The 13,020-nt window shown below is 40.1% G+C and overlaps 1 long non-coding RNA gene across 1 annotated transcript; it reads left to right on the top strand.

Moving 5' to 3' along the window:
• The first annotated feature begins 467 nt into the window (after positions 1–467).
• Positions 468–6,472, top strand: LOC139605920 (uncharacterized). Its single transcript, XR_011684502.1, has 3 exons — positions 468–808; positions 2,491–2,617; positions 3,122–6,472. It is a non-coding gene; the product is annotated as an uncharacterized lncRNA (long non-coding RNA).
• Positions 6,473–13,020: the final 6,548 nt, after the last annotated feature.

The following is a 13,020-nucleotide window of genomic DNA, read 5'->3' as shown; positions in this document are numbered from 1 at the left end:
TGATAACATTCAAGATGTCCTTGAGAGGGTTCTAGGATACTGGGTACTTTCTAAGAATCCATGAGGTTCTAGGATCATTTGATAGGGTTTTAGTGATCCCTGAGGTCATTCTAGAGGTCCACAGGTGCTTGGTGAGAGTTTAAGAACCCTTGAATGGGCCTTAGGGGTCCATAAACAAGTACTCAAATAGATTACAGAGTAACATAGAGTTTTGAGAGAGTTTCAGGGGTCTTTGAGAAGGTTTTAAAGTCCTGGACAAGGTTCTAAAGGTCCTAAAGATTGCTAAAGATCATCTGGGAGAGACCCAGGTTTAAGGTTAGGGTTCTGGAGTGGTTTCAGTGATGCTAGAGGACACTGTAGAGGTCCTTGAGAGGATTTGGTGAGTCATTCACAGGTGTGTGTATATGACCTGTCTCGTAAAAAACAAGCCAATAGGTCGTCTGTGCAGCAGGTTAGTATAACCCATAGTTAGGTTTTGTTGCTAGGCGACATCTAGTGATCATAGTAATTATGACAGGAGCAAATGAAAAAGTGGGGTGAAGTAGTTTATGGAGCGACAAAGTCCACGTCAGGAGGAGGTTGGGGTGGATGGATAGGTCAACAAAACAGGAATGTGATTCACATGTGAAAGTTGCAGTTTGTTTTGTTTCTATTCTCCATGACAGTTCATTGTTATTTTTGCAACCATGACAACAAAGATCATCTAATGTTAAGAAAGTACTTATTTTAACCCAAATCACGATGGCGGGCAACTTTTCCTAAACCTAACCAAGCTATGACTGTTACTATAATAACCATGGCGACAAAGGTAGGCACACTGTTGTTGGGACAGTCCACGTGTTTATTATTGTAACTATGACAACTGGTAAGCATGCTGCCATATGGGTGCAATTTCAGAAGATATTCATATGGGTCATATCAGAGGGTTGATCTTTGAACTGGCTGGAGGACTGGTTGTGTATCATTGATGTTCTGGTCTGTGATGAAGCCCCCAAGCTCAAACTCAACGCTATGTTGATATTTCACTTTTCTTCCTTCTTAACGATGGAAAAAAAAGAAGAAGTTGGGTTCAGGCTGATGAGTGACTGCAGGTTCGAGTTCAGATCATCGAGTTGTTAAATACTTGTTGTGTCGCCTTCATGTAACAGCTCTTATTGTACCTGTGACCTCAGTCTCACATCATTCACTAAATAACAGCAGGACGCTGCTGATTCACAAACGTTAACATCTTTTGATGACTTTTACAGTTTTTTAAATGCTCATCTCTGACAGAAATTTTGAAGAAATGACGACTAACAGTGTCAATCAGCAGAAACAGATTGAACTACCTGCTGATTTTGTAGGGATGGTAGATTTGGTTTTGGTGTGAAATTACCTCAACACATGAATTGAAATAAATATAGCAACAGTTAATCTGCATTTGCCTTGTGAGAGTGAGCTGACCTGAGATTTGTGTTTATAGTGGTTCTGTGTTTGTGCTGCTGTGTGAAATTTGAATATATTGAGATGAGTGTGATCATCCATAAGTCAGAGCTGTGTCCCAACACTGTGTGTTTTCTATGTGTGTGTGAGACATCCGTAACCGTGTCTTGTCTAAGTGCTTTACATGGTGGCTTCATCCACACAGTGTGATGATCATTATTACATCCTATTACTGGAGCACAGTGAGGCAGCGAAGACAATTATCCTGAAAACATGCAACCGATTCAATATCTCAGCTCTAATAATAGACACATTAACTGAGCTCCAAACAAACTCTGAATCCTATTAAGACTCTGCTGCTTATTACTGCAGCAGTAATTATTTCCCTCTCTGCTCCAACACTTGTCTTACAGGATAATTCAGTCTCTGACAGCCGCTCTCTCACCTCCTCCTGTGAACGGAGGTTATAATCTTTATTTTCTCTCCGTCTCACAGTCTGACAGAACCAGCTGATAAAGAGCCTCTGACAGAACAATCACTGTATTTACATGTTTCTGTGGCCTTTTGTTCATCTGCTAATTGAAATGTTTTTGTCTGAAAATGGAACATTTGTCCTCATGTTTTTATTCATTTACATATTTTTCAGTCATTGAGGATAAACTGCAGCATAAAGAGGAACAAACTCTCTGAGGGAGGCTGGTGTCAATTTGTCTCTTCAGAATGAGAGCTCTCTAGAGTTTCTTTATTGTCACTGTACTGGATATACAACAAAATTCAGGTTCACTACCTGAGTGGAAGTTTTTTAAATACAAAGAATGAGTAAAAAGGGGATATTGCACAGGGGTAGTTAAAGATACTGGAGAGAGGTTTGTGGAGGATCTTCATTTTGCTCAGTTTGTGGTTGTAATTATTTCATGACTCTGGCAGTGAAAGTTGTCGTGAAATATCGGATCAGATTCATAATGTTGTTGGCTTATTTTCCTGATTTAAAATCATTGTTTCGTCAGTGAAGTTCTCGTTTGTCTTTTAACATTTAACATTTGACGAACATTCTACAATCAACTACAGCTCATCCACAAGAAGAAACAGAGACAGGAAGGGAAGGAAAAAGAGAAAGAAAAAGAAAGAAAAGAAGGAATATCCTCTATTTAGTTTCCTAATGAGAGAAACCTGGACCTGGACTGGATCTAATCAGGTGATTCTTCACATGTGTGTAGGTCACTCTGATTTGTTGTTTGAGCCAATGCAGGTTGAGGTTCTTCAGATAAATGTTTGATTCTCAATGTGTACATCACAATGTTTAAAATCTCCTTTACCTGTTTTAGACTAAATCTGGTAAAATGTGAACTTTAATGTGCTGCCAATGCTTCATTCAATTATGTCCACAAGCTTTTGTTCCATTGTTAGAATTTGAGTTATGGTGTTCGGACATTTTGACAGATTTTGGCTGAATTATGACACTTTTTACTGAAAGAAAAATAAATCAAGTACAAGCAATACTGATGAAAAAGCTGATGAAAGCACAAAAACAAACTAGAATTACTGCCTCCTCTACTCAGACTAGTTTCAGGTTACATCTCTGTCATATAAAATATTTACCATTTGTGTGAAGTCTTGAGTTATGGCTAAAAAATGTTTTGTGTGGTTACAATGACCTTGACTTTTGATCAAAATCTAATCAATTTGTCTTTGAGTCCAGATGAACATTTGTGCCACATTTGAAGAAATTTTCTTCAAGACATCACTGAGATATCACGTTGACGAGAACGAGATGGACAGACAGACAACCCAGAAAAAAGCCAGACAAGAGTCCATCTCAAGTTGACTAACTGCTTCTCTGTGTGGTCAGGAGCTCCAGAAAAAGACAGTCAGTGGACCTTGAGTTGGGATTTTTGTAAGAGCAGAACCAAAGCCATTGAACAATACTGTCAGACTGACTGAACACTAAAGACTTTCATGATTTTTTTGAAGTTCTTCTCTGTATAAAAGGACTTTTCTTCAGATTTGATGTCATTGATTAAAGAACTGATAATATGTCTGATTTCTGTGACCTTCTGGGCTTTCTGCTCTTGAATCTCTGAAACCTTCGACTCTCTCTCCTTCATGTCGGAGCTGAGGCTCCATCCCCTCGTCCTACGCATCCTGGCAGCGACTGAAACCACGCAGGGAAACGTGTCATGGGAAAACAGTAAACTGGATCAGGGAGCAGGCGGGAGGCTCACCACATGAAATGATTCCTGGGAAAAATCTGGCAGAAATTCCTCTAAATATTTCTGATCCGGCAGCCAAATGAGGTTCAGTCAGAAAACTGGCAGAAAATCTTCTGGTGACCGAACAGGGTCGGCAGAGGAAGTTCATGTGGACAAAGAAGGAATCTGTGGAGGGGGTGTGGGTGGGTGGGGAGGGAAGAAAATTTCTAAAATATCCACCGAGCAGTTCCATCAACATGCTCCTTACTTGTTTCACATGTTATTCTCCAGTAAAAATCCGCTTGTATGATGGTTTGTGTTACATAAATAAAATGGATTGCCATTTCTATCATTGGTGACATGTAACTGTGGAAACTACAAGAGGCACTCAGATTATAAAGAACACTTATTTCTGTTGCTCATATATAGTCTGTAGAGATCCTTCAGTTGTACTAAGAATCTAAATCATGCACAAAAATTAACTAAACATAATGTTTGACAACATTTTATTCTGTCTAAGGAACACGATAGATAAAAGTAAAAAATAAACTGCAATAAATCCAAACAGGTCATTTAGATCAGATTGTCCTTGAGTCATCGTCCTGTTAGACAGTTTATTGTTTAGTGGATTTGTTCACATGAATGAATAATTAAAAATCATATGTTGATAAATCATTGAACTTCTTTTTCTGTTGTGTAAAAGCAAAATGAAAAGTTAAATTTCGCCCAATCTTTTTCAGTTGTCCAACGTTTTCTTGATGAGTCTGTTTTCTTTCCTGTCAGACTCTCCATCATGTTCCTGACATTTTACTTTTGTTTTTGAATAAACCTCCAGTATCACAGCAACTCTGAAGAAAATCACTGGTCTGTTGCAGCATTTAATGAGGTCATTGGTTACACCTGTGTTTGATAGGTTTGCTTACAAGAAAGAAAAACTCCACAGTTAGAGAAGTTTTTCATGATTGTCTCACTTTGTATAATCACTCTTTCTGTCTTTTGGCCTGAAGAAAGATTTCAGGTGCTTGTCGTCGCTGCTCAGCCATGGAACTGTTTCTTGACCCCTCTTGGTAATTCCTGAGTATGGCAGGCAGAAGAGGATGTAGTCAAATACATGTTGATGTGTTGATCTGAGAAGCCAGTGTGATACAACTGCTGGGTGTAGGACTGTGCACAGAAAATCACAGGAGCGTCAGACGTTGTCGACTTCACTGCCTTCGGAGCAAACACTCACTCAGCTTTGATTGTTGGTGAAGGGGAAGATAATGTAATCTCACTTTGGACGAGCTGATGTCATGTGGTTCAATTAGACTGAAAAATTTCAGGTGCAGGAGCTAAGGACAGGTTGCATAACAAACATGGGGTCAGCACGGTCCTGTATTGAATGCAGGTGAGTCTGTGAGACTCCCAGGAGGATGTACAGACTTAAAGGTCCATATTTTACTCTGCTTCTGTGTTTTATCTGAACTGTTGATACCCATTCGAGGACATATTATATATTTCAGTCTTCTCTCAGCCTTCTCTCTGGAGCTCTTGTAAGAACAGGTCAGTTCTTAGGTCAGAGGCTCAGAGCCTCTTTTCTGATTGGCCGACTGTTTTGTGAGCCAATGAAAATATAGTAGATTTCAGGAAAACACTCAGAGAAACCAAATCCTGCAAGGCTGGATGATGGGTCCAGGGGGGCGGGGCTTGGGGCATGACCGAGAGCAGTGAGTGCTTTGTTGTGATGTCAGAAAGTTACAGAAGTCCTGACATCTCGTTTTAAGGCTCAGTTTCTGAATACAGGCTGTGTGCATCTCTCTGTGGACTGAGCAGTCTTTCACAGTATTAATGTAAAACCTAGGCCTGATTTATCATAGAAAAACACATGGACTATATGGACCTTTAGAGATTTTCGGTCTATGTCTGTTGGGATTAACTAAAATGAACTAAAATTAATTACTCAGCATGTTGATGGGTTTGATGGTGCTGGACATCACGTTTTGGTTGAACTAAGTCATTTCTTTCGCTACAGGTACATCATGACTGATGATTCCTCCAGTTCAGTTAAGCATATGAAGCAAACTAAATGAGCTCCCCTGAAGACGACGCTACACAGGCTCAAGTTTTCATTTTGAAAACCTTTGTTGTTGCATTTAGAAAAATTATTTCTTTTAAAACTGTATTTATTTGAATTTATTTTTTAAGAAATTAAAAAAGCTTTGACTTTGAGCCAACAGCATTTGTGAATTAGAAATCTGATCTTTAAAAATAAAGCTCTGTGCAGATCTGCTCAGTCTCTGTCCTCTCAGTAGAAGTCAGTGTGTTAGTGAGTTCATGTGTGAAGTTATTGACTGAAGCAGGATGTTGATGAAGCGTCCGTTTGTCCTCGGCCTGTCCTGCAGCTCTTTAACATGCAGGCCTGGTGCTGCCGCCTGCTCTGATTGGACATCTGTCAATAGAGGAATTAACGTGTTGGACGGGCCTCCCCTGGACAGAGGTTAGACAATCCTGCTGAGGACACCCCCCCCCCCACACCACCATCACACAGAGAGATTGACAACAGGATTAGAAACGGAGCTCTGCACTGAAACCTCTGAACCCCACATCCCCACCCCCTCTGAGAAAAAGTCTGCATTTAAGATTGACAGGTGAGACAGAAATATTGTGATGCTGAAGGACGTTCCCTGTTCCCATCAGACCATGTTTAAACTCACCCGTCAGACAGAGAGGAGACTTTTATTGTTTTTATTATCTCAGACATCATGAAAGTTACAATGAAAATAAATCAAACTAATATGACACCAAATGGTCCAAAGACACAGGAACAAACCACAGACACCATTAAATGGTTAAATTTTAAACACTATGAGTTGAAATTTAAGGGCATAATTCACAGCCCTTAATTTATACCTACAATAGATAGATTTTATTCACTTGCAGTAAATTTTATTTGGTAAATAAGGAGAGTTTTCTTATGCTTCAAAAACCACTTGAATCCCTGTTAAAATCCCATTAAAACTTCTTAAACGCCATTAATTGAGGCTTTAAATTAGCACCTTAGTTTTGAAATGAGTGACCTCTTAGGATGAAGAATATTAATGTGATAATTTTTGTTTTTACAACCAGATATAAAACCCCCTAAAATCACTTAACATAAGCTGTTAAACATCTGAACACTGCTGTCCATATACTTTTGGCCATGTTGCTCATGATTTGACAAATTGCAGCCAATGCAGACTCAGCTCCTCAGTTTGAACCAGATCCTGAACAGGCTGAGTCAGGAGGCCAAGGGAGAATAAACGGGAGAGTAAGGGGCTTTTGTGGTGCCCCCTCCCACCATCAAACCATCCAGGAACCTGAGCCAGAGGGCCGCAGAGAGAAGCAGCTTCCAACACAAACTGGAGCGTCCAGCAGCGACTGAGCAGAAATGTGGACGTGAAGCGTGAAATAGTTTGAGAGCAGCCGGTGGACCTTCCTGCTGCCTCTCCGTAATGTGTTTATGGTTCTGATCTCTGGGCCACTTTCCAGACCCACTTTAACGCTCAGGAGATGCCAAGTGCCCTCCAGCGAAATAACACAGTCCACTCTGTGATTGCTGACACATGAAAACGAGACTCAATCCTGATCCAGAATCCTGAACAGCTGCTCTGCTCTCTCACTGCACTCCTGAAACCTGAACAGGCTGACGCCACCTCCTCCTCCTCCTCCTCCTCACCTCTTAAACTAACGCAGTGATTCCCTGGATGGGTCCTGTCAGACTGACTGCTGCATGTTTAGAGACGGAGACTCAAGTCGGGAATGAAAACCAGATCAGAGGAGTTCATGTGATACTTATTCCTCTACGAGGACTCAAACCTGTGACCTCAGGACGACCTGAGTGAACAGACCTGAATATGAAGTCTGTTCAGATCATTTCAGTGCAGCTCAGTTTCCCTCAGTTTGTTGGTGAACCAGAATTACAGAGTCAAATTCTGTTCAAGAAGGACTTCGGTTTATGTTACAGTATTAAACTGGTGGACACAAAAAAGAATTTAAAAAAGAGGTCACCAAGAATACTGTGGGGAAATTACACCAGAACTATAATTGAATTCCCTTCTACTTTGCAGTTTTTTTTAAATGGCCATTTAATCTGCTGTCAGTGAAACCTTTCTGCAGATGTCTCAAAATAAAAGCACAGGAGGAGGGAGGGATTACATCCTCTAAGCAGCTGGTAGGCCTTTAATTTGAAACAACTGTGTAGGAAATGCTGTGATTAATTGACATCAGCTTAACAGTGATCGAAAAAACAGCAAAGTTGTTGAAAACGGAACTTCAACAATTCTGTTTGATTGGAATTAAATGATCAGTCTGGTGTTATTCTATATTTCTCTCTACAGTTTAATTATAGGAGGGAGCTCACTTCCTGACTTCCCTCCTTAGCTCTGAGCACATTGGTTCCTACTGAAGACAAAATAAACAAGGTCACAGGTCGTCTGTGCAGCAGATTATTTTTATGATTATCATGATTATTGATTCCCATGTAAAAGTAGCAGTTCATGTTGTTTCTATTATCTATGGCTGTTCATTGTTATTATAGTAACCATGACAACAGAGATCATCTAATGTTGAAGAAGTATTTATTTTAACCCCAATCACCACCTTCTCCTAAACCTAATCAAGCTATGACAGTTATTATAGTAACCATGGCGATGCAGGTAGGCACGCCACTCTTGTACAGTCCCCATGTTTATTATTGTAACTTTACAACCAGGAAAAAATGAAAAATGAAAAAAAAAGACCTGTATGGTTGTTCTGGTTGGAGGACTGGTTGGTCTGTCCAGCTCGTCACAAACTAGCTCCTTTAGGTTTTGAGGTCTGGAGACTGTGCTGGTCTTTATCATATGAAGCCTCCATCAGGTTCTGTTCTTCTAATGTTGTGGACAGTGTTGTCCTAATGATGTATCATAGGGTGTAGTAACAGTGTGTTCCACCTCTGCCTTTGACTTGTATCTGAGTGTCAGTGTGTTAAATGTTGAACTGTTCATTAGTGTAAATTTTCCTGCTTTCAGACTCAGTTAAATTGACTGAAGCTGACTGAACTCAGCAGGAAAAAAATAAAAGAAAGAGGTCAACTCCTGCTTTCCCTTTAAATATTCACACTGATGATTGAGTACGCACACACACACACACACACAAACAGACACACACACACACACACACACACACACACACATACACACACACACACACACACATTTAAAACACGTGCACACATGTTTAAAATTCAACCAAGTCAACAGCCGACCATTTAGATTCAGGTCATTAGTTGCCCAAAATGTGCATCTCAATATGTGGGCCAACATTTATTAAGATTTTTTTTTTTTGACGGCTGAACGACTGAATAATTCATTTTTTGTTGGGGGCACATTATTTATTTATTAATCAGCCTTAAATTTGGACTCAGATCAGATTACCCGGCTGCTCTCCAACACCTTTCCTGCCTGCTTCTGACTTCTTTTTTTTTTTTATTCTGTCAGTAAGGATTTCAGGTCTGAGCAGCAGCATTAACATCAGCTGCTCATTATTTGTTCCATTGATTTTTGCAAATGGTGTTTCCCCAAAATATCAGCCGCCCATTAAACAGTATGAATTATTGATGACAGAGGAGCTGCTGGGAAACAAAAGGCAGGAAGTCCTCGCTGCTCCCGCTCTTTAAAAACTCTGGTTTCTGTTCACTGTGAAACATCCGGGGAAAGTTTTCAGGAATCGTCCAAGCCGAGGTAAATCTGCTGTGACTCCGTGAAGCCGTGAAAATCCGATTTTCAGTCTATAAATCTGAGTGACCTCATCGCTGTAAGGAAGTGAAAGTCTTGCATCATGTCTCCAACAAACTCCAGAAAAAGGCCTTTAGCAAAATCTCTGCATAATTTAGCACAATCTTAAGTTTTTTTCCCCGATAATGTGTAAATACTCATCCAGTCAGTGTTGTCTGGTAGGAAGCAGATAATGAGAAGGATAAATAGAAACGAATCAAGTCTTAATGTGTTGCAGAATAAATACATTTAACAGAGCTCCCTTGCAGTGGAGGTTCATGAATCTACAAAGAGAAACAAATGTCACTAATGTGAAAACAGATTTTATTACATATGTCATGTTTGAACGCTGTGTTTCATGATTGTTACACCATGCTGTAATTCCTCTTCTGAACACACATTAAATATCATTTCAGTGTCTGAGTTTGTTTCACTTAAAGTGTTCTGTCCACAGAGTTAAACAGCTGAAACATGAAACATCAGACAACTGTTTAACTTTTATATCAGCACAGTTTTACCTGTAAATGTTCTCACGTGACCCCTGAACTGACAAACATCATCTCTGCAGCTGCTAATACAATCATGCAAACATATGCACAGTCCCCTAGAACTGACATTTTGTAGGAAACTTTATCCCAGTGTAGAGTCTATGGGGTGGGCTTTGGGTTCCGGAGTGAGCTGGGCCGACCCCGTTGTCATGATCTGCCCCTCCCCCCCGTTCCCAGGTCTTGTTCCTCCCTTCATCTCCCCAGACCACCCCACTCTCCTGACTGCTCCACCTATTCACACACCTGTTCTCACTTCCCTGATCAGCCCCACACTGTTTACTCCAGCCTTTTGTCCCCGGTCTTTGTCAGATCGTCTGTTTTGTTCCTGTGTCTGTTCCCCAGTGGCTTCCTTTGTGCCTGCAGCCTGCTCTGAGTTATTGTGTGTGTGTGTGTGTGTGTGTGTGTGTCTCTGCATTTGGGTCTAGAAATCATTGAACTGTGACACCTGCTCCTAGAAATAAGGTTTCTACACAGATGAACTGCAACAGCAAATAGGTTTTGTTGAAAAATAACTGTAACCAAATCATGTTTTCTATTAACATAGTGAGGAAATGTTGTTAATTCACATATCTTACAAATCACAAATTCAGTGTTCACAGACAACATGTTTATTTTCCACCATATGGAAAGTGGAAAGAAAGAGGTGCAGTAAAGGTAAATCCAAAAGACAATGTTATTTAGTCTGGTTCGTGCAGGCTAAATATTCTTTTTCACTTTCTGTATAATAAAAAAAAAAAATATAGAACTGAAATACATTTTCTTGGCTTTTAAAAGTAATCTCTGTGACTCCATAGTAAACAGTAATGTGGCAGTGACTGGGGGCTGGAGATGGATGGTAGAGCGGGCTCTACTGAAAGAGAAGCTAAGAGCAGCTCATTAAAAAAACACATTAGAATTAACACCAACCAGTGAAGATGGAAATAGTATCACAATATCTCCTTCTGGAGTTACAGTGTTGAATAATGGCCAGAGGTGTTTTTGCACAGCATTATGATGTCACAGTGAAGTTGACCTTTGACCTTTTTGTATATGAAATGTCATCGCTTCATATGATCTTTATAGACATTTGAATTATACTATGTCATAATTAGAGTATGGCCAAAATGTGTTTTGTGAGGTAACAGTAACCTTGACCTTTGACCTTTGACCACCATCAGTTCATCTTTGAGTCCAAGTGAATGTGTCTACTTTGACCTGTTACCCCACCTTGTTTGTCTTGTGTTGATACTTTTGTGTTGCATTGTATGTGAAGCATTTGAATGGTGTCATCATGCATCTTCCTCTTCTTTAGGCCTGTTGTTGCTGCTGTTGTCAGTTTTTCTTTCTGTCCTATTTGATAGTGAAATAGTTTTCGAGATATCTTTTTATTTTCTCTGAAATTTAGTGGAAAATTGACTTTGGGCCAGAGAACAATTGATTTGTTTTTGATGCAGATCCAGGATTTTTTTTTCTTATCATTGTGACATTTTTAAATCTTTTACTATTTTCTCATGAACTGTGCACTGAGTGGAAACCAGATCTGGCACATGTGTCCCATCATTGTTAGTAACTGAGTTTTTGTTTGATGTGGATCCAGATGCCGATTAAAAATATAAACACTTTCTATTATTAAAGTAAGAAATATACAGTATTGCACAAGCTGTGGTCTGAGTGCTGTACGTGCTCCTTGAGTCTGAATTTATCTGACAATCTTATGGCTTTATATTATATTACAGTGTCATCAGTTTGATCATTTAAAGGAACACTCCCTGGTTTTATTAAAGCTCCCAGTGTCTCCCTCAAATCCTCAAATATCCTGCAGTGAACAGTTAAAGTTCCAACGGTTCACAGCTGTGTTTCATGGGACACGTCCAGATATTATTACTTCCATCGAAATGACTTGAATGTCATAATATTTCATGTTGTTTATATTACTGGATCATGTCTTTTGGTTCTGTAGGGATTGATTTTCATTTAGATTATTATCCGGTAGATCCGTCTAGTGGTCTCTACGGTTTTCTAGAGGCCATGGAGAGGTTCTAGGCATCCTGCAGGTGGTTCTTGCATTCACCGAGGTTCTGCAGGCCATTTTGTTCTAGCTGTCCTTTAGGTAGTTCTAGTGTTGTGGTTCATTTTATGAGATGTCAGAGGTACTATGAGTGCTTTAGGGGCTTTTATTAGTCATTAGTGAGGTTCTAAGGTAATTCAATTGGTTCTTGTGGTCATTTAGGAGGTTCTATTGGTCCTTTGGGTGGTTGTAGTTGTTCTCTTAAGAGGTTCTGGTGGTCAGTGAAGAGGTCATTGTGGAAACTTAAGAATGACGTGATCCTTTAGGTGGCTGTGGTACTTAATGGGATTCTGGTTCTCTTTAACAGGCGCTTGTGGTCATTTTTAGGAGGTTCTTTAGAGGTTCCATGGAGTTTATTGTGTCTGAAGAGGTTCTAGTGGTCATTAGATGTTTTTGTGGTGACTGATAAGGTTCTAATGATCATTAAGGCAGATCTCGTGGTCTCTTTAGAAGGTTCTTGTGGTGCTCTTGGAGGTTTTTGTGGTCACTGATGAGGTTGTGATGGTCATTAAGACATATCCAATGGTCTTTTGGGAGGTTATAGTGGCCCTCTAGGAGGCTCTTGTGGTGTCTGAGAAGGTTCTAGTGGTCATTAATGAGGTTCCTGTGGTCACTGCTGAGGTTCTACAAGTCACCTGGGGTGATCTGAAATTCATTCAGGAGGTGTTCGTGGTCACTGAGGATGTTCTAGTGGCACTTTAGTTGGTCTTGTTAGTCACTGAGGAAGCTCTTTGGGTTCTGCTTAAGGTTCTAGTTGTCTATTAGATCTCAGTGATCCATTAGGGGGTTGAACAGCTCTGAGAGCTTTCGGGGAGATCACCGTCGTTAAAACACCAGATGAGACAATGTCTTTCAGGAGAACACCATACATTCGTCCCACAGAGTTGCACTTACTTGAAAAATCTGTGACAAGGAGAACTGCAGTTGTTCTGGAGGCTTGTAGTGAAACAAGGTTTGATGACTACAATTTATTTTCATCTGTCACAAAACAGTTCAGATCAGGTCAGTTTATAAAATACAGTCATTCTCTGTTCTGGTACAAG

The sequence above is a fragment of the Trachinotus anak genome, unplaced genomic scaffold (genome assembly GCF_046630095.1).
Source record: "Trachinotus anak isolate AG129_WGS33_773 ecotype Australia unplaced genomic scaffold, CSIRO_AGI_Tana_v1 ptg000021l, whole genome shotgun sequence".
NCBI lineage: Eukaryota > Metazoa > Chordata > Actinopteri > Carangiformes > Carangidae > Trachinotus > Trachinotus anak.
The sequence above is the reverse complement of the archived record's forward strand: the minus strand, read 5'-3'. Positions and strand labels throughout refer to the sequence as shown.